Below are 26,846 nucleotides of genomic sequence, written 5' to 3' on the forward strand. Positions count from 1 at the left end.
AGGGACACCCTGTGTGTATGCATATGTTTTTGCATTCATGCGGCAGAGAGAATGTTTTGGTCAGAATGAATTGTGTGCCTGAAGTGAGTCTGGCCCTTTCCTGGAAGGACACACTGGAGGTAATTTGCCGTGCATGTCAGCAAACCTGTGCAAGCAGGTTTCTTTATGACTGCGTGTTTGGACCTGCTGAAGGGACACAAATTATAGTCTGATTTTGTTAGAAAGGGAAGATGGACAGCTTAGCTGATGGAGGGATCCAGGTCCTGGAGTACCCCAGGATCTTCTTGCCTTCATGTACACAGCCTGCAAGGTTGCTGTTGTGCTTGGTGCCAACAAATCACCCCACCAGTGAGCCACACGCTGTCACAGCCTTTTTGACGTTGAGGGTGGCTAGTGATACAGGGCCACTGGGGAACAGAAGGTGCTCTGTTTGGGGCTAGTTGCATGAACTGATCTTTACGTTGAGAGTCTGTCCGTGAGTTAGGGGGGTGATTGTAGGCATGGAATTTGAAATGCCAGATTGTGGTAGAATGTGGCTCCTTTGTGGAGAGAGCCTGAGTTACTCAGCTATCCAAGAAATGGTTTTCCCTGTGTTTGAAACAGGATGTGGGCCATAAGTCTCTAGACCCTGAGCCTGTTTGTCTGTCAGGGCTACTTGGGGTGGTATCATTTTAGATACGTCTATGCAAAACATATCCTTTCCAAGGCTCAGGATTGCGGTGGCGAAAGGGTACCTGGAAGGTAGCCTGTGAGACCCATTCTTAGGAATCTTCATTCATAGGTTCTGGGAACTAAAAAGGAGGTAACATGGTGGTTTGCAGAATAGAAGAGTAGCCCAAATGTCTATTAAATCCTACATTTTTATATCACCTATTCCAGCTAAATCTTTTAAATATGAAGGAGTTGGCCCTTAATAAAAATTGTCTACTCAGTTTAGGACTACTAGCTTAGTATACATGCAGATATGCAATATGCACATAGATGAAGGGGTCTGGAAGTGTTTTAGAAAGGGCAAGACCCTTTCTAAAATTTGGCTTGGGGGAGAGCAAAACTTTTCTTTTTATCTAAGTGATCTTAAATCTCACCAGCTTCTTCTTGTCAAAAAATCTATCAGAGGGGCGCCTGGGTGGCACAGCGGTTAAGCGTCTGCCTTCGGCTCAGGGCGTGATCCCGGCGTTTATGGGATCGAAGCCCCACATCAGGCTCTTCTGCTATGAGCCTGCTTCTTCCTCTCCCACTCCCCCTGCTTGTGTTCCCTCTCTCGCTGGCTGTCTCTATCTCTGTCGAATAAATAAAAAATAAAATCTTTAAAAAAAAAATCTATCAGAATCTAGACTGGAATTCCAGTATTTGTCCTTTTCTGTTTCATGGGGAATGCTTTCCCCTCCAAGACTCTCTGTAGCCTTAATTTTTGCACAGTGCATCACCTGGCTTTTCTGTCAATACCTGAAAGACAGATTTGAAAGAACTAGTTTTTCCAACTCTACCTAGAAATCTAAGCCCAGATAAGACCAATGCAATAACCGTAAAGAAGTTATTGTTCTTTGCTTCCTTGAGACCAAAAATCTACTAACACTTGTCCTATACTGAGAAGTCTATTGTTTTACAGGAGATTCTGTAGGACCAAATATACTGTTAAAACACAAATGTATCTAGCTCTTAGTTGAATTTCTGTGTCCCATGTTCTTCATTATTGCAAACTCAAATGCCAGTAATGCCCGCTGCAGCCTCTAAATGGGAACAGCAAGAGGCGAACACTTTCAGAGCTCTGTGAGTCTGGGCAATCTGCGCCATTGTTCACCATTTGCTCAGGGGCAGCCTTGGGAAGCACATTTTACTTTGGCCCCGGGGCAGGATTTTTCTCTGAAAGGAGTGCAGAGACGAGGGTGCAGCTAGAGCCACGTCTCGCAGCTGGGGCTTCAGGTTTCCACCGACAGATCACAGAAGATGCAGTTTACCACTGGAGCCGTTTGGAGTCAGAAGTGTAGGAGACTGCAACCCAAGAACCTCTGGGTCTCCACGCCACTGTTGGGCTTAGTGAGGAGCCGGGGTGAGAACACAGTATCCGCCCGGTGCTCCTTCGGGTCGGTCACTGCTACCTGCTTGGTTAAGCAGGCAGGCAAGCCTGGGAGCCCGCCAGCACTGCTCTCCCAAGGAGCTGCCCATCTGAAGAGAGTCCCTCTAGCAAATGTGCCTTCAGGGGACTATAGAACCAGCGGCAAAGCCATTTGCATTCATTCATCCTACACCTGTCTTTTGCCTCCTAAAATGTTCAAGGTTCCTGCCATATGTAGATATGTTTCTGGTCTCTAAATAGCTGTGCTTATAGTCCACTCTGAGATGATTGAGCAGCAAGGGAGAAGACCAGGCCCAGGGAGAATATGGCTCTCTCCTTCCTGAACCGAGTTGTCTGTGCTCCCACGGCCATTCTTTTGTTATGGTTGTCCTTGGCCATGAAACAAATGCAAGATCTTTACGATTTTCCTGAACAATAAATGGTACCAACTGAATGAGAACAAGTTGATGCCAAATCTATGTATTTTCTGAAATCACTTTTCTGAAATAAAGCAGAAATTACTCTAATAGCCATCATTTATGTGGACCTTGTGCCAGGTATAGTGTTAAGGACTTTACTAAGGTATCTTATTTAGTGTTCACAACCGCTCTGTGACATAGGGCTTATTGGACCCATTTTACATGAGGATTTAAAACTTAGAGGGGAAAGTGACATTCCCAACGTGACAATATCTACTTGTTTCAGAACCCAGACCTTCCCTTTCACATGGTCATCGACAACTAGAAGACTGAAGAAAGAGTCCCTCGAAAAGACTCTGCTAGCCCACTTAAGATAGCTGGTTCCATCTTCCTTGAATCCAGTGCACAGGGAAGGCCATGGTGCTGTCCCCGCCAGCCACACTAGTGCCTGGTGCACCGAGGGTAAGAGCTGCCAGCAGGCGGCTCAGCACCATGCACACCCGGCAAGGGGCCCAGCCCAGCCCAGCAGTGGCTTTGCTGGGAAGAACAGTGGCTTTGCTGTGGGGCAAACCTGGGCTCCAGATGTGATCAGGTCACCAACCTCTCCGACCCTCAGTTTCCACATCTGTAAAGCAGGGAGTCATAATGCCGTCTTCACAGAGATGCGGTCCACATGGGATGAGAAATTGTATGTAACTACCTAATATGTGTGCTTACTAGATAATGTTTAAAAATACCTAGTTGCTTAAAATGTCATTTTACTCTGTGTTAACAAAAGGTTTCCCAGGCACCCTGAAGTGTTTTGGCCCCAGCAGGAGCAGGATTGAAAGACACAGTGTTCTGCAGTTTCCCCAAAGGCAGGTTCACTCTTTAGAACCAGTTCTGGTTTTTATGGTCTGTTTTTCCCTCCAAGGTAGGAGGTGGACCAATGCCTACCCTTCTGCCCTCCCTACCCTATAGCTCTTTCCCAAGAATTCTCTCACCTCCCTTTTGTGATTTCCTTAAGTGCTTTTAATGGCTGCTTGACACTAGAAAGATATTCCCAGCAGGCACTCAATTTGTAATTGCTGCTTGTTGCTTGATGTGAACTTGTGGCTGACCTCTGGGAAAGCAGTGGGGATTGGGGGAGGGAGCTAGGCTGTGCTCCAGTAAAGCAAGGCGCTAGGACCCCGAGCAGCTGGCAGGCAGCTGGAGGAGTGGCTCCAAACATTTCCCTCACACCTTTGGCCACCTCTGTCCTGCGTGTCTGGAAGTGTAATCGGTAGAGGATTGTGGTGTGGGTAAAGCCCACCATTCTTAGCACCAGCCGAAAACCAGAACAGAAACTCAGATAATGAGCACCGGCTGCTAGAGGTACGTTTCAGCAGAGTCTGCGTGTTACCACGGAGAGGAGGCGTGCAGGGTCCTTAGGGTCATTCTTTATGCCCCAGAGCCAACCAGCCAGCATTTCGTGGCCTGCCACCTGGGGGTCTAGGCGGCCTCCCACTTTTTTTTTTTTAAACCTTCTAAATAGGACTGTCTTCACCAAGGGGAAGGTGATTGAGAAATGGAGGCAAAATGCAAATCACTTATGTCTTTGTTTCACAAATAGACAGCTGCTAAGGAGGGTTTAAGTGTTTAGTTACAAGACACACCCTCGAGCAACAGCTCTCAGTCTAGAGGTGGAAAAGCCAAGTATCATACAGGGTTAATCCCACCACAAGAGACATGTGTAGCTGGTGACCAATGCCAGGGAAATGGGTTTCATGCTTCGTGCCTAGTCATATGCGACTGACTCTCTTGAACCTTACAGGCTGTGCCCTAAACCACACAGCCAGGACTTTACAGAGAGGCTCCAGTGCCCACCACTGTTCACAGCCTCCATCCTGATCTCTTAGTCCTGCTCCCCTTGCACTCCACTTGCTGGCCTGCCTGGACCTTCCCAAGTTTGGACTGCTTGATGAATTATCCTGTTCATGGACATGGCTCACTGCTTAAGGCTGCCACTCCGCCCCTCACGCCAGCTCTGACTCCTGCCGTGCCTCTATGGCAATTGTTCATGCATATGTCCGTACTGAGGCTTCTAGCTCGGCTGGTCTCACCGGGCCTCCGGATTCTACACTCGTGCCACTCCCCCAGGAGCAGTAGCACCGCCAAGTTCCCCTTAGCCGGACAAGCAGTCCCAGGCTCTGCGGGTCTGAGAGCGGAGTGCGGAATAGTCTCTGTAGGCCGGAGGGGTCAGTACAACGTGCGTGGAGGACATACATGTGAAGGCCAGTTCTGATTTGGGTAGGGCAAAGGAGAGGGCGTTGCTATTCCAGGCTGGAGCAAGAGAGGTCCTTGTTATGACTTGTGAACAGCTGTTAAAGCCGTCAGTGTGAAGGAGGAGTTTAGAACTAGAGCTGCCCCAGAGATTTAAGGATTATCTGTGGATTTCAATGCCATTACTGTTCTTTACTGGAGGGGAGGGGAGGGGGAGTTGGAATGAAAGAGAAAATAAAGCCTATAGTACAGAGTTATGTCAGATTCATGGGGTCCTACACTCCTCCTCCAGGCAGTTTTTGCATTCCTATGGTAGGCCTGATTTGAGCGTCTGCCTTTAACCCCTAGCAAGAGTGCCCTTTACAGCCATGTTGTGACCGTTCGTTCCGGTTAAGATGAATAAGAGCTAAGTGGGTGACCATCTTTTCTTTTACAGAGACCAGTTGTTCCCGCCTTGGTTGCTAGGCCCCTAATCTAACGCCATTTCTAAAGCCTGGTCTTCCCACCCTCTCCAGTGGGCAAGAAGAGGCATAGGGTTAGCCACCAGAATCCGTCCCAGCAGGACTCCAAGCACTATCAGAAATCAGACTTACATCATAAGAGCCACAACACAATGGCGATTATGTGCGGTAAAGGATGTGTTGACCTTATCATGGCAGACATTTTAAAACATATACCGTGCCAAATTATGAGACCGCCTACCTTAAACTCGCACACTGTTAAATGCCAGTTATATCTCAGTAAAGTTGGGGGAAAATGAGACACCAGAGATCAGAGAAGCAGTTTGGGAAGGAAAAGCACCTTCTTTCCAGCTGAACATAAAGCAAGCAATTCCATAGGCGCTGCTGAAACTTCCATCTACAGAATTGTCCTCTTTTTTTAAACTTATTTTTTTCTTTCTTGTTTGTATTTCAGTCAAGGGCTCTAAAAATAGTTTTTAGAGAGGAGTGACTATTGTCTCACAGCAAATGTTTTTTAATTTAAAAACAACCCCTGAAAGAATTCTCTCATCTTTTCCCCAAAGTGGTTAGCTGGAATGTTTATTTTGCTGTCATTCCCTCCCTCCACCCCTCGGCGCCAGGGCTGAGTGAAGACTGCAGTGAAACGTTTTAAATAGCGGGTGGGTGAGTGGGTGGGGAAAGCAAAAGATCTCTACGTTTCTTGTTAACGTCTCATGCGGGTGTAGGAGAACCATCTGATATGTGTACTATCCTGTATGAGATGGAGTTCTGACTGGGACTCAGAAGCGAGAGCCCAAGCCATCATCTAATCCAGGAAGGAGGAAGGGAGCAGAGCAAGGCGGAGTGGAAATCTGATGTGTCAGGCACTGTCTTACACAGCACTTCCTGAGAGAAGCAGTCACTTCAGGAGCATTTACCATGTGCCATATGCTTTTACTTTCATAAAGAACCTGGAATCATTGACCCTGTTTTACAAGTGAGCAAACTGAGGCCCAGTAAAATAAGTTTTGCTCAGGGGGACCCAGTTAGTAAGTGGAAGGACTGAATTCAAACCTTGGTTTCTCTGCGTCCTTCCTGTTCCTCTCTGTCTGAAAGCTAGGATGGGAAGTCTGACAGCAGGGAGCCACCTAGATTGTAGACAGATGCCTCTCGACTCTGCAGCTTTGGAGGGTGACTGGGCCTTATTCGATATTAAGGAAACATTCCCCTGGTGCCCTTCAGGGTATTTGGATTATCTTGCTCTGGCTAGGCCCTGAAATTGGGCCGGTGGAGAGCAATTGCTTTTCAGGTATCATGAATAAATGTTACGACATCTGATTTATGTTGAGAAGTGACCCATAATCAGGTTCTCTTGCAGATGGATGGGACAGGTGTGAAGTGGTGGGATGATGTCATTTGAGTGTCACAGCAGATCTGACTTCAGAAAAAACCAGAAGAAAGGTAGAATGTGTCTTTAATTATCTTTATGTGCTTCCTTCAGCACCCTCTGCTTATACCCTAATCCTGGCCCGTTATTTTATTTTAAAGATTTTATTTATTTATTTGTTTGTTTGTTTGATAGAGAGAGAGAGAGAAAGAGATAGCCAGTGAGAGAGGGAACACAAGCAGGGGGAGTGGGAAAGGAAGAAGCAGGCTCCCAGCGGAGGAGCCTGATGCGGGGCTTGATCCCAGAATGCTGGGATCATGCCCTGAGCCGAAGGCAGACGCTTAACGACTGTGCCACTCAGGCACCCCTAATCCTGGCCCTTTAAATAAGATTACCATTTCTCTTTCCCTAGCAAAACTTAACCATCTACCCTGTCCCATCAACTTCAGAGAAGACAGCTGGCTCACCCAGAAAGTCATCTGTGCTCATGTGGCGTATGGGGGCCCCATGACCTACTCTCATCTTGTAATATCTACTGATTTTTTCACTCTAGGGGCTCAGCCAGAAGTGCAGTACCTCAGACTAAAGGAACAACTTTGATAAGTTCTTCAGGTTTAGTGGTTTATGGGGAGATCTTTTGAACATGACAAAGTTCACAGCTGCCTCTTACCCAATGTCATGTTGGGTATCTGTTTCTTCTGCCAGTGCCTAAGGCAGCCCTTTAATTCAGAGCAGTGGACTTTGTTCAATCTTGAGATTGGGTGATGATATGCGAAGGGTGGAGACCTGCAGTGTTCCTTCCTCTTTTCTTTCTTTGTTTTGGGCTCTCTCCTGTTTGGTGTGTTCATGTGTTTTGGGTCATCTTCTTCTCTTCTGGCCAGGCTGGTGCCCGTCTCTCATCTGACAGAACTGATGTGGAATCCGGGAGAGCCTGTGGTAAGATTGGCTGAATGTAAATTGGATGTGATGTTCATCTCCTTGGCTGTCTGCATCAATAGGGGCAGATTCCTGCAGTCCAGACCTATTGGCTGTATCATGAGCTTCTGGAATAGTGGGGTGGGGATAGCTTTCTTACCTTCATTTCCTGAGGGGACTCCTAGCAAGAGTGTTTACTGCAAGGGGCAGGGGTAGGACAGAGTGATAAATCGGGAATCAGACCTCCATCTGAATGGTTCCATTTTACAAACTTCATCGTAATTACCCTCATCTCAGAGAAGGTGAGCTGGCAGAGATGCCGGAGTTATTAATGAGGCACAAGAAACCTCCTTGTAGTTCACTGTCTCCCTAGTTCCAAGCCCTCTCACTGTCCCTGGCATGAACCTTAGACTCTTGGACAAGTGAGTCTGACTTTGGCAAGGAAGGAGTTCTTGGCTCTGCTTGGGAGTGCGTCCACTCACTCCAGACCCCAGCATCATACATTGGCACCTCAATACCCTTCCAAGCTGAGTGTCAGACTTGCACTGATGATACATAATCACGCTGGAGTAGCCTGATGCCTGCCTGGCCCCCACGCAGGCTTTATATTGAGCTACCGCTGGGTGTTTGTTTTTTCTTGCTTCTCTGAAATATCTGTTTGTGCTGCCGTAGGGAGTGTCACACAGAGCCCGGGCGGAATATTTTAAACCTAGCCCTGGTTCACATTCTGGCGTGCTGGCAGTGTGGTAGATGCCACATGGAGCCCTGACACCCTTCTCACCTCCTGCTCTCTCCCATCCACGTGCCTCCCATCTTCTTAGGAGACACCTCAGACATGACCCATGGAGAGAAGTACGAGAAGCTGCTAGTGAGATATTCTTTCTCTCAGGTGCCCTCTCACACTCTATCTCCAGCCGCTGTGAACGTCTCATGGCTCCCTGAACATGCTGAGCGGGCGCACATCTTCAGGACTTTGTTCAGACTGTTCTTCCACCTGGCATGCCCTCCTTCTGGCCCCATAGGCTTCCTGGAAAATTCCAATCCATCTGTCCACATTGAGTAGCAGTCTTTGCTGACTCTGCAGGTGGAATTTACCATCTCTTCCTCCTCATAGAGCATTGGCTGCATTCTTTGCCAGTCGAAGAGCTCCAGCTGAGCCCCCTCTGTAGTGCCCTCCCTGGCATGTAGTAGGGGCTCAGTCGTCGTGAGGCGAAATAGAAGCAGTCGGCTTTGGGATGGGAGCAATCTAAAAACGGTTGCATTTGGTTGAGTGTCCATTACTTGGTAGTAAAGAAGCTAAACACTTGACCCATCAGCTCTTTTAGTATTCCTGTCCACTCTAGGAGGTCCATCCTGGTATTTCTCCTGCCTCAGTGGCCCTCCAGCACACGTGCGCCCATCATTCTCTGTCCCAGCATCCTGCCTCACCTTCTCCACAGTTCTTTCCTCTATTTGAAAGTATCTGTTTCCTTGTTTATTAGATGTCTCCTTCACTAGAAATGAAGCTTCATGAGAATCGGGACCTTGTCAGTCTTGCTCACTACTGTGATGCCAGCACCCAGTATGGCGCCTCATATACTGTGGGTGCTCGATAAGCATTTATTCACTGAAAAAGTGAATGAATGAATGAATGACACCGCATGTCACAGACAAGCAGATTGATTGAAGCTTACAGAGGTTCAGTAGCTGTGCCTAAGTCATCCAGCTCAGAAGGGTCTAGATGGGAACCCTGGTGTTATTCCAATGCAGACGATCCTAATGGATTATACTACATCCTTTAGGCATTTTCCAGGAAGATCTTATGCTCCCAGGAGAAAAGTCTGCTTTTCTGCTGGTCATAGTTACTGCTTTGAAGGCCAATCTTCCCCACCTTGCACTTTACCTGCTAAATTCTTTCTCCTGGGCCAGTATAGGTTGTGTGAAATCCTGTGTGACAGCCACCAAAATGCCTCCTAAGTGCCAGGCATGTTGCTAAACACTGGGGATAAAATGGTGAATGAGAAACAGAGTCAGCCTCTCAGGAGCTCAGGTGGCAAAGACATTTACAATCTAACCACACCAAGGGGAGCTGAATCCCTGAACCCCGGGAGGCTGCAAGGAAATGCAAGGACCTATCAGACTGCCTTCATACCGCCTTCATCGCCAGTTCTCCGCAGGCAGACGAGGGGGCATCATCCCAACTGAACTCATGTTTTATCTTCTAGTGGTGGGGGAGCAAAGAGCAGCTGAAGCCTTGGAAGAGTTTCTCTGCATCCTAATTAAAAGAGTGAGAGGTGGGTGCCTCTCACCTCAGGACAGACGGGATTGAAGCTGAAACCGATGTCTGACCCAGACACATTCTGTGCTAAGTCTTGGTGGCAGGCCCTTTTGCAGGACTGTGTGCCAGAGCCCGCAAGAACCAGAGTGAGAATCCGAGGGAAACCGCTACCTTGCAGCCAGGTGGCCGCAGGAGTGTCACAGGCAGATCACAGTTGTAAGCGTGGAAGACATCTAGCTATACTTGGTTTTGTTTTTTTTTTTTTAAAGAGCCTATTGGGATGCCGTATAGCAGGGAGGAAGTTTTTTGGTAATTGGTGTCCAAACTAGAGTTTGAGTCTGCCAAGGCCTTGGACAGGTCTTTAGCGACCCACAGAGGTTCCCACCTCTGCTATTGGCAGTGAGGAATGAGCCAAGCTGACGGGACAAGCGCCCTCCTGCGTGGCCTTCACCACCACTGAGACCCCCCCCCGCCCAGGGGGAAGAACACGGACGAGGCCTCGAGTGTCGTTCCAGCTCTGCCTAGCTGTGGGGCTTTGGGATGTCACTTCACTTCTGTGCTCCTCGTGTTTTTTCATCTGTAAGATGGAGTGTTCATTCTGTTAGGGTTATTATTAAGAAAACTGAATGTGAAAATGTTGGTGAGGTAACGAGTTCAGAGCCTAGCGAATAATAGCGATAGCACCCATTTAGTGAGTCCTTCCAGGTATCACTGTCTTCATTTTACACATGTGGAAACCTTTGCTTAAAGAGACATCCCTCAGAAACTAATGATGTACTATATGTTAGCTAATCGAACATAATGAATGAATGAATGAATGCATGCATGAATGAATGAAGCACCCCACCCAAGGTCGTATGCTAATGTGTGCTGGACTGGAGTCTTGAAGCCACGTCTCCCATTCTCAGTTGTGCTCTTGCCCCACTGTCACTACCATCACGACAGCTAACCCTACTCTCCCCCTTGTGCACCCATGCCTCAGCTGGTGTTTCTCCTGAGGGGGGGAGGTGAGAAGTGATAAGCACCCCTTTACTTCCATCTTGGCCTGGGTGTCTCTCTCCCTCCACGGACCATTAGAGTGAAGGCAGATGGTTAAAGTCTTAGAACCCAAGCCTGTCTTAAGCACAGCTCACTGCTGGATTGCGGAGGGTGGGAAGTTGCCAAATGTGCATCTGTTTTATAAGGAAGCCAGATGAGAACATTCCCTCCAGCAGATGAATTGGTTCTTCAGATTTCCTTGCCTGGGAAGGGCCTGACCTGAGCTTGCTTCTGCTTTGCCCTCAGTGACCCAGCATTCCTTGGACACACCCAGGCTTTGTCAGTAAGGCTTAGTCATTTGTAAGAGCAATCCTGTTTATGATACAGCATTTTCATCCACACCTGGTGCCCCTTGTGGTTATATGTGCCCAGTGATTGCAGTGACAGAAAAGAAATAGAGCCTGGGCTTACCTCATTTTCTAGAAATAAGCTGTCCACGAGATGCCTGGGCAATATTTCTAAGACCAGCAAGCTGCCCACAGTTAGCCTGGGAAGGCTTGGAAGTTTTCTAGAACAATAATTCCTTAAGGAGTTGTTTCGATAATTCACTTGGTGATTCATTAAAAAAATATTTGGTGAGGTTTCACTGACACATTATCCAGTACTGGTGATGTAGCAGGGGCCAAAATACTCAAGGACCCTTAGCATCCCAGAATAACTTTAGGTAGTGACAAGTGCTGTGAAGACAATACAGCAGCCTGACCCCACAGTGCAGGGCTGAGGTGGCTGCTGGAGACTGCTTGGTCAGAGGAAGCCTCTGAGAAGGTGACATTGAAGCTGAGACTTGAATTGTTAAGCAGCCCGCCAATCATTCCAAGCCATGAGGGGAGGGGCTTCTGGAACAGAACAGCATGTGCCAAAGCCTTCATGCAGGAACAAGCTCTGCTTATTTGAGGAGCAGAGAGCAAGCCGGTGTGGCCGGCAGGGGGGCCCGAAGTAGGTTAGAGAGGTAGGCAGCGGCCAAATCATGGAGGGATATGGGGGCCATGCGCTTTCTTCCAAGGCTGTACGAAGCCATTAAAGGATTTTTAAGTGGGGCAGTGGCATAATCTTTTGCACATTTAAGAAGTATTACTCTGAATGCAGCTTGAAAACAAAACAGTAGTGCAGTAAGTGTAGAAGTAGGAAGACCAGTCAGAAGGCAGTGGCAGTCGTTCCAGCAAGAGATGGTGGTGGCCATGGAGAAGCGGAGGGGCAGGCAGGGGACAGAACTTGCTGTGGACCTGATGGGATAGGCAGATGGTGCTTCTAATGTTTTGAGCACAATCGTCGGCACATAGAAAGTACTGAATAAACTATAGGTGCTTACTGCCAATATTAACAAATGGCCTGTTACCAGACACCAAGGGAACAGGCTCGGGAAGGAATCTTGAGCCCATTCAAATGACAGCATGATGCCTACAGCACCTGTGTGACATCAGTGTTAGCTCTTCTCTTCTGTTAATAAATGGCATTTTTCGAGAAAATTGGGCTTACAGGCTTGACGATGCATCCAGCAACCGAGATGTTGACTTCCAGTTAATCCCACTGCCATCTACTCACTGTATGAGTTTTAGCCCCGCTTAGGCTTGATTTCTTCATCTGTAACTGTAAAATGTATCAGACACTTTTCTGTGTACCAGGTACTACCCCAAGCTCTTCATATATATGTGTGCGCGTGTGTGCGTGTGTGTGTGTGTGTACGTGTGCGCCAAGCACTATATATGCACTTATCCCCACTTAATCTTTCCTGCAACTCTTCCAGGTAGGCACTAAATTGTTCTCATTTCCAGGTAGGAGCATTGAGCCCACAACCCCACAGCTAGTAAATGGCAAAGCTGTGACTCAAGCCTAGGTGCTTCTAACTCTTAAATCCACATTTATAACCCTCTGCGATGCAAGATAGTCACAGGAGGTCTTGAGAGTTGGTTTGCTTCCAGTGTCCAACTTCCGCACCTCAATTCAAGATCACCGTAGGACTCAAAACTACTGAGAACTAATCTGAAATACTTAAAAAAAAGAAAAAAGCGCCCATATTCATACAGAGATTAGAGATTAGTGTCAAGTGTGTATTTATTTATTGATCCTTTCTCCCTCTCCCTTTGGTAATCTGTAAGATAAAGCAGCTGAGGCAACAGGAAATTTGAAGTCCAGCATTTTATTAAATCTTATGTTTAAGATTTCTGTGGAAGGAAACTGCTTGAGAGAGATTGGATTTCCATTATTCACTTGCCAAGAAAAAATGAGAAAACTGGGTGGTGGGGGGAGGGGTTTCCTGAAGGTGTAGGGAGCAGGGAAGGTAAGCCATTGGGCTATTTTCTGCTTCTGGTTCCTCCACCCCCTGGAGTTGCCTGGGCTCTAATAGGGGTTTGGGAAAGGTTCCTTTCCAGCCCTCACCACAGGCAGTTGTGAGGTGACATCCTGCTGTGCTGCAGGGAGGGAGGGAGGTTGAGGAAGGCCCCCCGAAAGAGAAGTGTCCCCATGGCATCTCCCTCTTGAAGTTCAACAGGAACTCGAATAATAACAGGACATTATTTCAGAGAGGAGACACACGCACACACGCACACACACACACACCATCCCCACAGACACTTCGCAACTGCCCAGTGTCAGCAAGGATATGGGGAAAGGGGGCACTCTCATGACTGTAAATCAGTATAAAGTGATTTCTTAAGGGCAATTTAATGATATATCAAATACCTGTAAAAGTACATCTCCTTTGCTTGTTGGAGAACTATCTGATTCTAGGACTGGGGAGGGAAATCTACACGATGAGCCCGAGCATTTTGTAGTGCCCCAAGGTAAGGAAGTGCTCCAAACCAACCCCCCACAGGAACCCCGCGCTGATGCGGGTGTGTCTGCGGCCATGGGAACCGATGAAGAGAGCTCCCAAAGGCCAAAGCTGAACAATTTGAGCAACAGTAAATAGAGTACTAACGGGTTATGACCCAAAGTGTAAAAATAAACATCCATGAGTCTATACTGATAAAAGTAAACTATTGAATAAATAAAGAAGAGACAGATCCCTTGTTCAGAAGAATTTACAATAATGTATGCAAATATTCTACTCTCCATGATGGGGGNTGGGTTATGACCCAAAGTGTAAAAATAAACATCCATGAGTCTATACTGACAAAAGTAAACTATTGAATAAATAAAGGAGAAGAGACAGATCCCTTGTTCAGAAGAATTTACAATAATGTATGCAAATATTCTACTCTCCATGATGGGGGAGGACAGTTCCTCACTCCATAAGTGTGGTTTGCTCAGAGTGACTGCCTTCCAAAACATACGTATAGGCAGCAGGGAAAGAGTAACTCCGGTGAGAAACGTTAACCCGCACAGCCTGGGCCAGGCGATCAAGGTCAGCCTCCGCAGGGCCAGGTCAGACTGATAGTGCGTGTCCTGGCTATGATGTGAGGAGGATGGCAGCGTCCCTCTGTAGTTCCCTCTCAAAAGGCCCGGAACCACGGCCTCATCAGGACAAAAACATCAGACAAATCCCAACAAAGGGACACTCTACAAAACTCCTGCCCAGCACTCTTCAGAACCGTCCGGGTACTCAAAAATAAGAATCTGAGAAACTGTCACAGCCAAGAAGAGACCAGGGAGACATGAGGACTAAATGTAGTATGGTTCTTGGGTGAAATCTGGCCCGGCATGAGAGCATCGGGGGAAAACTAAGGAAATCTGAATAAAATACAGACCTTAGTAAATGCTAGCATACCCATATTTGCTCATCGTAACAAACATACTTTACTAACGTAAGACGTGAATAGCAGAGGAAACGACATGTTGGAACCTCAGGGCTATCTTTGTAATTTCTCTGTAGATGTAAAGTTGCTGTAAAATTAAAGTTTATGACCTGGGCATTTCCCTTCCTACTCCCTTTGGAAATAATTAAGGATGAACCTGAAGACTCATCCACGTAGATATGTGTCACAGAGGTGTGGGTAATAAGTGAAAAGGTAGAAATAATTTAAATGTCCAGTAGTGGGTACGATAAGTCCATACAATTCAATCATGAATCACAATCTTATAGAAATATATTTCTTGATAAGGAAAGGTATTTATGATTGCTAGTTGAATAGAAAAAGCAGATTCTGAAAGAGCCCGTAAAATACATATTTTTATATATGCATGAGGGGTATAGATAAATATATTTCAGTGTGTTAATGGTAATTATCACTGATGCATAATGCTATGGATTTTTCTTTTCATGGAAGCAGTACTTGCTTGTTACAGAAAGTACAGATCAGCAAAAAATAAAATGTGACTTTCTGAATTTAAAAAAAAAAAGCTGGAAATGATTCCGTTACAAATCCAGCAGCGGCAACAGGAGACTCAATCCTGAAGAAGGCAGTTCTGGGAGCAGATGGGCGTTGGCAGGCTAGCAAGCCTGCCTGTTACTTCCGTTCAAGTGTCTCCCTATAGAAGTGCACTGCCTGAACAGAGCCTCTGGCGCCCTTCCATGGGAACAGGCCACCACCCACTTCGCCCCTGTGTGGTGCAGGTAGGGGAGCCACCTGTAAAAGCAGTAAACAGGTTGCAGGGTGCGTGGAGATCACGCTTGGCAGTGCAGTTCATTGTGGACCCGAGGCCGTGCTGGAGCGCCAGGCCTCTCTCAGAGGCACCTACATGGGCCTGTAAGGCAGAGGCGGCTAGAGAGCTGAGGGACAAACCCAGGGTCTGTTGCCTTCTCCTCCTGTAGTAATCCTGTCATTACCTAGATTGTTTTGTCTCAAAAAGAACTTGCGTGTACCTTCCATCTCATTATAACAACCCTTGGAGGTAGGTATTACTGTCCCATTTTACAGGTGAAAAAACTGAGCCTTGGAGGACTTAATGGCTGTCACTTATTGACTGGGTAAACGGGGCGGGGGGGGGGGGGGGAAAATACAGGCCATGTCATACCCCTTACACAAGTCTGGTTTTTTCTGGGTGGGTTCTGGAGTCTATAATCTAGACCCACTACTAGCAGCTGTGTACCCTGAGAAGTTGTGCACCTTTGCTTGGCCTCACTTTTCTCATCTGTAGAATGCAGATAATAATACCCACCCAAAAGCTCCTCTTGGGGGTTAGTGACATTGTGCGTATAAATTGCTTAGCATGGTACACAGAACGTTAAGTCAGCCCTCTGTGAATAATGGTTATTATTGAAGAGAAGGTTCATAGGATAAAGTAGAATGCAATGTGGAGAGAAGGATCCTTCTCCCTGTCTTTCCTGTGATTTGAAAAGGAAGATGCGGGGCACCTGGGGGGCTCAGTCAGTTAAGCGTCTGTCTTCGGCTCGGGTCATGATCTCAGGGTCCTGGGATCGAGCCCCACATTGGGCTCCTTGCTCAGCCAGAAGCCTGCTTCTCCTTCTGCCTCTGCCCCCTCCCCCTGCTTGTGCCCTCTCTCTCTTTCTAAAAAAAAAAAAGAAGATGCGGCCAGGCTGGAGCCACCTGAGACTTTTTAAAACCCACGAGGAACTGAGGAATCACGGGGCGTTTGCTCCCCACAGGCTTTTGCTCTTGGCTCTGTACGAGGTCCTGATCGACCTGATGTTTGGGCCCCGCCAGAGGAAGGAGTGAAGGGACCTGGAACATTTAGGCCAGCCTTCAGATTGAGTTGGAGAGGAACAGAGGGAGGGACACACAACAAAAGCAAACGAGAGTCCTTGAGTTAGCTCGGCATGTGTGTAAGTCAGAAAGGAGCTTAGCTTTTGTCTGGCTTGGAATTTTCCTGAATTTACTTGTAATGCAACACATCCTGATTTCCCAGAGTCACCAGCAAAGCCACGACTAAAACTTTGAAGTCCTTTCATGTTTTTCTCAGTTAACCCAGGATAAAGGGAAGACATTTCACCTTATTTTATATTCAGACCTTACTTAATTCCATAGGTGGCTGCTACAGATTTAAGTTCTGATTCCTTCCAGCACCATGACCCCCTCACTGGCAGGCTGGGCTGCTGGGGCAGGTGACGGGGGACACAGAAGTGGCAACTCTGCTCCATCTGATGGGGGAGTGTCTCTGGGTCGGGGCGGGTGGTCCATCCCTGAGGGCAGACTGACCTCACGCCTCCCTGCACTGGGTGGCCACAGCCTCGGATGGTGAACGGACACTGCCCGTGAGCTCCTTGCCAATACCCGCATGGCTTCATTCTCGGAGAATACTAAATCTGTCTTTTCGAATCTAACCTTCTCCCTTGTTGATACCTCTTAATTTCTCTATCCTCTTGAGTTGAATAATCCTTTTACAGCAATAATGAATTAATAAATAGCCAAAGACTCAGCAGATAGGAGTGATGCCAAATCAAATTAAGTTGTATTATATTCTCAGGAAAAGCAACTATTAAACTTGCGAGGTCAGAGTGCCTTCCACCTCATTTATTAACGTCCTCTCATAAGCTGCCATCTCTGGGGAAGAAGTGGAAAGGTGAGCTGCCTATCTGTGCGGACTAGCTGAAAAATTGCCAGGCAGGAAAACACAGGTCCATCGCAGCCGCTTTATCAGCAGGTGTTTGGGGGCTGGATGTGATGAGGGCTCTGGCATACCCCTAACAGCTCCCTCAATTTCTCAAGATTCCTCATCCAACAGTGTGCCGGCTGTGGGCCACATGTGTGACACAGTGTGTTGGCTGGCTGCCGGCTGGGGCTCCCTAGTCCCATTCCGCCCCCTCCCCCCTGCAGCGCGCCCCAACCCCATCCCCTGGCCAGGGAAGTAGTAAAAGGCACACCACTCTCCCGGTCAGGATTTAGGAGCTCTCTGTTCCTCAGCTAAACTGTGTGTTCTTATACCCCCTAAAAGTTACCAAAAATTACATGTCTCCTTGTCCATTTTAAAGTTAACTCCTAAAATTACACATCAAGTATAGATAGTTGAAAAGGGTGTGATAACTGACCTATAACGTGGTATGAGCTTTACGTTTGTTTTTGGCAAGCTTTGGCACTGCTTTTTAAACGCACAGGCAAGATTCACTGTATAATCTAATTGGCAAAGGTTTTTATGGTCAAACCATGCAGCCAAATCAGTCTTGCCTTCTGTCAGATCCGAGTCTGATTTCATTTTTTTCAACTCAAATAAACTTATTAGTATATACCTCATGACAACCATCTGACTTCTGAATGTGAATTCTTAGGTCTGTGGACAGACGGGAGCACACAACCATGCCAAGAGTTTATTGATTGGGCAAAACAAATATTTCTTGCCTTCTTCTCATAGGACTCCTCTTAGTAGGAAGGCATTTTAAAATTGTCCCCTGGTAAGATTCAGGAGGGGGAGAGGTATGCATTTCTTTTCTGAAAATGCAGTAGAGTGATTGTGAAAGTGGGAGTGGCTGCAGAGAGCACGTATAGATCACGGGCATGTTCTTGGAAAGGTCAGTTTTAAGAAGGAGTGTATATGGAAGTTAAGGGTCTGGATGTGTATTTCCATAAGATTACACGTGCCCAAATGCCCCCTGGAAAGTCCTTATGTACCGCAAGGATATGTGTGCCCCAGCTTTAAAACCACTGCTTCTAGATACGACAGCACTCTCAACCTGCATCAGTCTGTGACTGAGGCCAGTTAAGTAGGCTTCACTCAGTATTTGTCCTCACCAGGGTTTGGCAGAGACCTGTCAAGTGGAAGGGTCAGAGCCACTGAACTCGGCCTTTCCTTCTATTCAGTACCTGTATTTCATTTGGTCTGGAGTTGTCATTAAAAAACAAAACAAAACAAAGCACTCCCCAAGCAAGCAAAGGAGCACTGTTGCTCTCCAGAAACCTAAGGGCATTCGGGGACAGGAACACATTTGCTCTAGAGGGTAGTGTTTTGGGTGCCAGGACTAGGAACATTGAAGAAAAGTCAGGAGGAGGTGTTGATTCAGGATAAGGAGGACGGTAGGTTATACTGCATGAAGTAAATAGAACTTTCACAATAAACCTGTAAGACAGATGGAAGTACCATGAAGAGACTGAGATGCAGAGAGGTTGAGTAACTCACCCAAAGTTCCACAGCACATTAGTGCCAGAGCAGAGATTTTAACCTAGTTCAGCCTTGGTGACCTCAGAGCCATTCTATAATACTGCCTCTCTCGTTGGTAAATACCTACTACGGAGTGGGCTGCCTTTCTTTCTTTCTTTCTTTTCTTTCTTTCTTTTCTCTCTCTTTAATGAAGTTTTTATTTATTTTTTATTTTATTTATTTATTTATTTATTTATTTATTTATTTATTTATTTATTTATTTTTAAAGATTTTATTTATGTGACAGAGAGACAGCCAGCGAGAAAGGGAACACAGCAGGGGAGTGAGAGAGGAAGAAGCAGGCTCCCAGCGGAGGAACCCGATGTGGGACTCAATCCCTCAACGCCGGGATCACGCCCTGAGCCAAAGGCAGACGCTTAATGACTGCGCTACCCAGGCGCCCCTTTAATGAAGTTTTTAAATTTTAATTCCAGTATAGTTAACAGGAATGGGCTGTCTTTCTAACACCCTTAGTTCATTCTCTAAACAGCAACAGTGACCTCAAGGACAACACAGTAGAAAGAATTTCAATAACATCTTGAATACTGATCCAATTATAAATCTAAATGTGGCCAGTAGCTGTTTCAGATGAGGATGGCAGGTAGCTGAGGTAGAAGGCTGTGTTACCTCCCTTGGAGAAAGTAAAGACTTTTATGGACTATTTAAGATAAAATCTTATGAACACAGACCAGCTTATATACGAAGTGAAGAAGCATCAGGAGATGCTATCTCATACTAATTATGTTGTGTAACCCTCCAGGAGAGACCACACACAGGGTGAGCCAAGTTCTGGGTTATCCATTCACTTAAGATCCTTTTTTTTCTTCATTATTGTGAAAAACAGTTTGCTAGTTAATTATGAAAGCGAATATGCTGTATTTGAAGATGCTAATTGTGGAAAAAAATTCTCTCCCTCCCCATTTCTCTTTCTCTCTTCCTTCTTCTCTCCTTCCCTCTCTCCCTCCTTCCCCTCCCCACTAGGCTGTAAAGTCTGTGAGGGCAGTTACCATGTCCATCATTCATTGTTGTGCCGAGCATCATGGCTAGCACATAGTAGACAGTCAGTAAATGTTTAGCAAATGAAAGAATCAGTGATACGCCAGAATCCCAAGATCTCAAACTTTTAAACTGTGAGATGAACTATATCAGACTCAAGAACAGATCTCTTTGAGGGTCATGAGAAAAGATTTTATCAGTCAGGACTTCTGATCTTTTCCCCAAGCCAACTCTGCAAGTCTGAGAGTAAAGAACCTGGCAACTAGGAAAGGACTTAATTTATTCTCAATTTTGTTATACGCAGTTTGGGGGGAAGGGTTGTTGACCTTTTTGAGAATATGATGAAAATTATGGCCTTTCTCAAACAAAGGAACACACAGACAAAATTTTGTGTACAATTTAAGTAGGTTCATGAACTCTTTAAACTATGCATCTCAAGTTAAGAATGCTAAGAAGTGAACGGCAGCTTAAGGAAAGGGCACAGTCATCATGCTGGACCTCTCGTATTTGAAGGAAAATTGACAAGAGAACAATAAGAGCTTGCTTTGGATGTAATACCAAAGGGGAGAATATGGCGCCAGTTCCAACTGTGCCTTGACTCTAGTGAGACACTTTTATAAAAAGACCCTTTGTTCCCTTTGGTACAGATGCCACCAAACACTGCTTTTTTAATGACAGCCCACTGTCAAGCCCTTCCCAGCATGCACCCTTCATTGTGTGATTGGACAGCAGGCAGGAAAAGGGAATGGAAGTAGGGCAGAGTGTTGGATCGTGAAGGTTGCTGAGTGGGTTCTTTGGGCTCCTAGAGTACACCGGCATTCATTTCAGGCTCCGTGTCTTGGAATGTTCTCGCCCTTAGCAGAAGTATTGCAAGTCTGCTGCCTGGGATATTTTCTCTTAAAGTCTCTCCCAAATGGATGCAAAAAAGCAGAATTTATATAGACATAGATAGTCCCTTGTGAGATCAAAAATTTCTAGGTCATAGCTGGGAGCTGATGCACCCCAGGCCTTCCCTCTTCTCCAGGTACTGTCCCTACCAGAGGAAGGAGATTTTTCCTCCCTTCCAAACACCCTCACTTGATTACGTCAGACTTTATCCAGCCAGAACTCATCCTTGAGTTTTAAGGACACAGACCTTACTGGTGACTGAGGATTTTCTGTCTCAGCTTTACTCTCTTCATCTGCGAAGTGGGAATAACAACACCAGTCCCTGTGTCCTGGGATCGTGGTGAGGAGCGGTAGAAAGACTGGGTGAGGAGCGCCAAATTCAGTGTCCCCGACACACAGTTGGCACTTGATCAAGTTGGCTCTTACTCTTTTAAGGACAGTGGCCTCTAGAAGTGAATGAGAAACTGGGCAAGTTCACTACGTTTGTCCATTTCAGTGTGCTCGCTTCTGCCTGTCCCTGTCTGGGCCTGCCTTTTCCCCACCCCAGTCCCTGGATCAGCAGTGCTCTCTCCCAGGACCAAGCCAGGGAGGCTCTAACCTTAGGCACCCGAGGTCGGGGCAGTGCCTCTGGGACTCAGCTCACGTTTTGGCCACTGAAGTATCACTGACATTTTGGACACCCTGGTCTGGGCAGTAGTGACTGACTATTCCTTTCAGCTCCCTCCTTCCCTCTCTTCCTATTGTTTTGATATCTCACTCCTTTTTTAAAACGATTTATTGAACACTTCTCTACTAATAACACTAATACTTCTCTACTAATCCTAGTGCTGGAGCTAATAAACAGTGTTGCTCCTTTTTTACTCTCTAGCTGGAGGTAGAGGGGAGAGTAAATAGCAAACAATGTATAGGATGTGATAAGGACAATTAATGAAATAAAATGGAGAATAACTAGGGAATCCTACTTAGAAGAGCTTCTCTAAAGAGGTGACATTTGAACCCTGTGGCTCTCCTGGGCAGGAATTGAAATCTTGGCTTGATTCCAAGTGAGAACCTCTGTTGGGAGTGCCAAGCTGTAGCTTCTCCTGTTTTTCTCTCCTAACAATAGAGAGTTTAAGGCTAAAGGGAAGTCAAACTCCTGATTTTTACCAGCTCTTTATTTTGTCAAGTAAGCTTAAAAACTTTATGACCCTCGCCTGTGCTTTTATAGATATTCACTTACCACGTACCAGGCATTGTACATTTTACATGTATCCTCTGATTTAATTCTCTAATAACCCAAGGAAGTAGATCTTATTATCAAAATTATCCCTGTAGTCAAATAAAGAAACCAGAACTTAGAGAAGCTAAGTCACTTGCCCCTGACCAGCAGTGGTAGGGTTAGGACCGGGATCCGGGTAGGTCTGAGAACAGAGCCTGTGTCTTCAGCCCTTCTTGTGATGTCTTAACTCACCTGGTTCTCCTTTCCTCTGCAGCGGTGCCAGTGAAGAAGAGGACACATGAAGGCCTGCCCTCCCCCGTGGAAACTCATCCCTCCCCCCTGTGTGTATGTGACGGCGTGTATGTAGCGGCTTCTGCGTTCTGTGAAAGCTGCCCAGCAACAAACGTACTTCCACCGGATACACCCCCAGATCCACAGCAGGCACATCTCTCTCCAAGGGATGACCAATTTTATTGTGACTGACTGTGCTTTTCGTTCTCTTGTCGTGCTAGGTCAAGAAAAAGTGCCCTGTGATCAACCAGGAGCAGTTAATTAAGAAGCATCCTTCAGGTAGTCCCTCAATGGCTGCTTTGAACTTACTCAGGAAAGCCAGCGCCCGTGAGATTGTATACCCAAACAGCATCGCTTTATCTGGAAGGATCTGGAATAATCTTGAAGGGCAGTCAGAATTGTCTCCCTACCTGCTACTAAAATCCCACTTTATTTATATTGAAGCATGAAACAGTGGGGAGCACAGTAGGGCCTTGTAGATAGTCTCTAAAAGTCCAGTTATACATTTGTGAAAATGTGGCTCCATGAAGTAAGATGGGTGGCATGAAGACGGGGTTGGAGAAAGAGTTAAAAGTTCGAAATACAGGGATATTTTTAGTACATGAGTTATCCAGCACTTCAGATCCATAATTCAGTGCTGTGGAAATGAAAAAAATGATTGAAGAGGTAGAAAGGAAATGACTTAAAAAAAAAAAAAAGGACCAAAGAGATCTGATTAAAAGTTGAAATCAGTATTTCTGAACTCAAATTGCTTGAGTTTCCAAAATAGTCACTAAAGGATCTGACGGAACCTGAATTATTGGGTGAATTCTGCCGGTTTTCTGGGTCTTGTCACAACATGAAGGCTGGGATGTGTATTACCAAGTGAGAATTTTCAGTGTAGGTTTTTGTCACCCCTGCTCCAGCCCCCTGGCCTCATTTGGCTTAAATGCAGCGTAGGGAGAGTTCTCGTCACTCTGGTGTGCTGAATCAAGCCCTATCTCCCAACAGGTGTACTGTCCTTTCCCTCCAGCTGGAACCCTTCTTTCCATGGCACCCCGACACAGGCCTTCAGCCCCACCCCCACACTCAGGCTCTCCCCTCTCAAGTACCATGAGCAGAGATGCACCACAGTTTGACATCCAGCCTTTCCCCCTTGCCAAGTCACATTTCCTTACAAACAAGTTTTCTCCTCCCAAGTAAGCAGCGATTACCAGGGAACACCAACCTACCAGTTAAAGAGCCTGCATTTTCTGAAACATCAGTTTTACTGAAATGGTTTGGAGTCGAGGGATGACCTTATTTTTAGATACAACAGCTACATTATGAAATAGAGTGTTCATACACACAGTTAAGATAAAATGGGACACTTCACAGGGAATTCTTATTTGCAAGTGGGGTACATGTTCCCTGTCCTCTGCCTTTAGTGGTATTTTGGTGTTCGCTTCCGAGAAGTACAATTGCTACTGTATCCAGGCAGCTGACCAGGGCCTAGACCCTTAGTCACCCGCACAGGGAGAAGCCCCTCTCCTGCTACCCGCCTGCCTGCGACCTGTGTACCCGTCTCAGAGCGTTAGGGCCAGCGGGTGTGTGCGTGCATGCAGGATGGTTCTGAGGCAGAAACAGTACTTACTGTAGGAACCCTGTCTATGTCATTGTTCAGTCCTGTGCATGCTATAAAATTCTTTGAGGCCAGGAAGCTATCAGGCGTATATGCTTCTGGGTTAAGATTATCTTAGCTCTCTAAATATGTTAGGATGTTAGGACTGAGAGTGCTTTGGGCTATTTGAAAAAAAAAAGTATTTTTCTCTCAAACTGGTGGCCAACAAATGGCTCAGACTGTTTCTCAGTGCTTTACCTATCTGCCTGCAAAGACTGGAGAATTTGGCATACCACTAGTTACAACCCCCAACCGTATCCCACGGAACTATCCATAAAGAAGGACCAGTGGCCACTCTTATAAGAGTTTAAAAGCCAGAAGATGAAGAAGACTTTAGGATCTGTATGCTTGTGTTTGTCTTTCCCCAATAATTATTGTTTAATCTCCAAATAGCAGCCTTATCTTCACAATGGACAGACCATTGGCTCCTCCCTTCCTGATTGTATGTTATTACTTAAAATCAGTATTTGGGAAACCCAGGCATTTATGCAGTGGATATGAACAGAAATCTAAAAATACATGCCAGCTTGTCTCAATATATTATCATATCTCTGTGATCCTCAAGGAAAGCACTTTTGCTTTTACTTAAGATTTCAGATTTGCTTTATGGGCTCCTGCTGTCTCCAGCACCTGATAAAACTTTAACCAGGGAAGCATTAAACACGGCGCAGCAACTTCTGCCCCGGCTCCTGAGTCCCCGCCGGCAGCATTTAGCGGTGTAAGACCCAAGGTGCTTCCTGCCATGGCACCAGCTTCCCCCAGAGCTGGAGTGCGCTGCTCGGCCCTAAGCGCCAGCAGGATGCGGCTTCCCTCCTGCCAGGTCAGTAAAAGTAAGAGTGCTCGGAAGTGTGTGCTCACCAGCTGCAGGCTCCAGGTTTGCCGAAGTCCCCAGGGAGAAGTCATCAAGGGCGGCAGGTAATGAATGTCTCCAGAATGAATAAGGTCCTCACAGCAATCCCTGGCTGCTTTCCAAATCTGGGTTCTCTGGAGGCTGAGAGTGGGTTTGTCCTTTGATTTGGTGTCATGAAATGCAGGGCAATTCCAAGAAGTTCTCTTAGGAGTCTCAGCTCTGACAGCCCAGGAGGGGAAATGACCTGTATTGAGGACCAGCTGTGAGCTGGGCCCTGTACTTGGCCCCCATTTGTTAGATGATAGAACAGATGTGGAGTAATAGAGCCCCTTGCCTTGAGTGACACAGCTAGGAAATGCTGGAGCTCTCCCTAACTTCGTGGTGGTCCATGGTACATCTACAGTCCGGAGGGAGGAAAAGGCTTCCAGTTCCCCCACTGCAGTCTGACTATCCCACCTTATGGATTCGTTTTCAAAGTTACATTTCATGGCTACCGTTTGGGCTCAGAAATGGCATCGAGGTGGCCTCGCTCTTCCACCTTGGCAGGTATATGAAGTATACATTGCTAACTTGAGCTTGCCCCCAGGAGCTGGGGCAGCCTTTCCTTTTTGGTGCCATCCCCCATAAATAGTGTTTCTAGGCCTTCAAGAGTATAGAAGTTCTCAGAAATAGTAAAAGCAGAGGGTGTTCTGCTCTCTAAGTTTATCCGAAAATGTCTGGTGCTGCAATCCTACAGAACAGGAAATCTTCAGATTTGAGCCCAGCCAGTGCTGTGCTCTGAGAGGCTGTGTTAACTCCGAGTCCAGTGAATCTGGATTTCCCTGCTGACAGCTGATGTGTGTATGTGTGCACACGATATGCACACATATGTGTATACACACACATAAATAACACACACACACACACATGCAGCTTAAGAACGAAGGGGATTTCAGAGCAGCCGCTCGTGGCCATTACCCCTGCAGAGGTTTCTGCCAGCCCTGATCACAAGCATCCCCAGATAGTCGGAGCCTCGGTGCTTGCTTACAAGGTGCTTACGAGAACAGCCCCTTGGCGAAGGTTGTCAGCTCCTAAGGCACCATGGCAGCCCTGAGGGGACTTGCCCAGGCCTGCTCCAATGTGTCTAAGGGTTTGGGAAATTTGGATGACCCGGGGGTCTGCCCACTCCAGTCAGGCCTGAAGGCACAGCTGTTGAGTTTATGACTTGTGGTCGTGGCAGGGCATAGGAAATCCCCTCGCCCACCTAGAAAATATTCCCTTGCCAATACCCGAATTCCATGCCCACATAATGGCCGCTCAGTACATGCTTTGTAATAAGAACATCGGTTGCATGTTTACTCTGTGCCTAGCACATCTGAAATGTTCTATTTAAAATACAAATCTCATTATGAATGACCTCGGCCCAGCTTTAGGAGAGAAAGAAGGCCCATAGGGGAGAGTTGAGATCTCATTACTGTTGCCTCTACCCAGCCCATTCTGAAGACCCCACCCCAGCCCATTCTGAGACCCAGAGGCCCAGGGGACCTGCCTGGTAGAACAGTAGCGTTGGGAACTGAGAACACACCCGAAACAGCAGAGCAAGTGCCAGAGCAGGAAAAGGAAAACGAATTAAGACACTTGTGGGCATGCTGGTGCACAAAATGCCACAGAGCCCATGCTGGGCTTGATGTGACCTTGAGGGGACAGTAGATTGACATTAATGGGAGTCAAATCTGACCAGTCTTTGTACAGTGACAGGCCACACTGCATGGGGGTGGGGGGGACAGCCGACGAACCCATTGTCCTCTGCCTGTTTCCCGTGCACAGTCACATTCCCTCCTTAGTCACCTTCCCCTTTCACCCTTCATATTAAACAAGGGAACACTCAATCTTTCAAGGGAAATTACACATTTGAGTTAATGTTTCAGTATATCATTTTCATACTGTAAATTATTTTGTAAGAGAGATTTACCGCTATCCCAGGATGTTTGGACTCCGGACCCCTGTGCATTTGGAAATCAATAAACTATTACTGGAAATGCCATTTGTCTCTGAGAGTTGTGAACAAAGGACCTTGCTAGACGTAAATATTCATGATGACCTCCACTCTTAACTGTGGTAATGCTGGAGATGATGGTGTTTGGTTATTAGATGCAGGACGCTCGTTTACTCCTGATGTCTCTGAGCTACTTAAGAGATCTCTGGGGAGGGGCACGCGAGCACACGTAATGTCATCGTTATTTAGAGAGATGTTTTCTCCTCAAAGTAAAACAGTCTCTGCCTA

At 46.6% G+C, this 26,846-nt stretch overlaps 1 long non-coding RNA gene across 1 annotated transcript; it reads left to right on the top strand.

Annotated features, from left to right (window-relative positions):
* The first annotated feature begins 1,307 nt into the window (after positions 1–1,307).
* On the top strand, positions 1,308–26,606 carry LOC117796782. The gene is made up of 3 exons (XR_004621442.1): positions 1,308–6,617; positions 7,425–7,479; positions 22,078–26,606. It is a non-coding gene; the product is annotated as an uncharacterized LOC117796782 (long non-coding RNA).
* Positions 26,607–26,846: the final 240 nt, after the last annotated feature.

Source organism: Ailuropoda melanoleuca, chromosome 16 (assembly GCF_002007445.2).
Source record: "Ailuropoda melanoleuca isolate Jingjing chromosome 16, ASM200744v2, whole genome shotgun sequence".
NCBI lineage: Eukaryota > Metazoa > Chordata > Mammalia > Carnivora > Ursidae > Ailuropoda > Ailuropoda melanoleuca.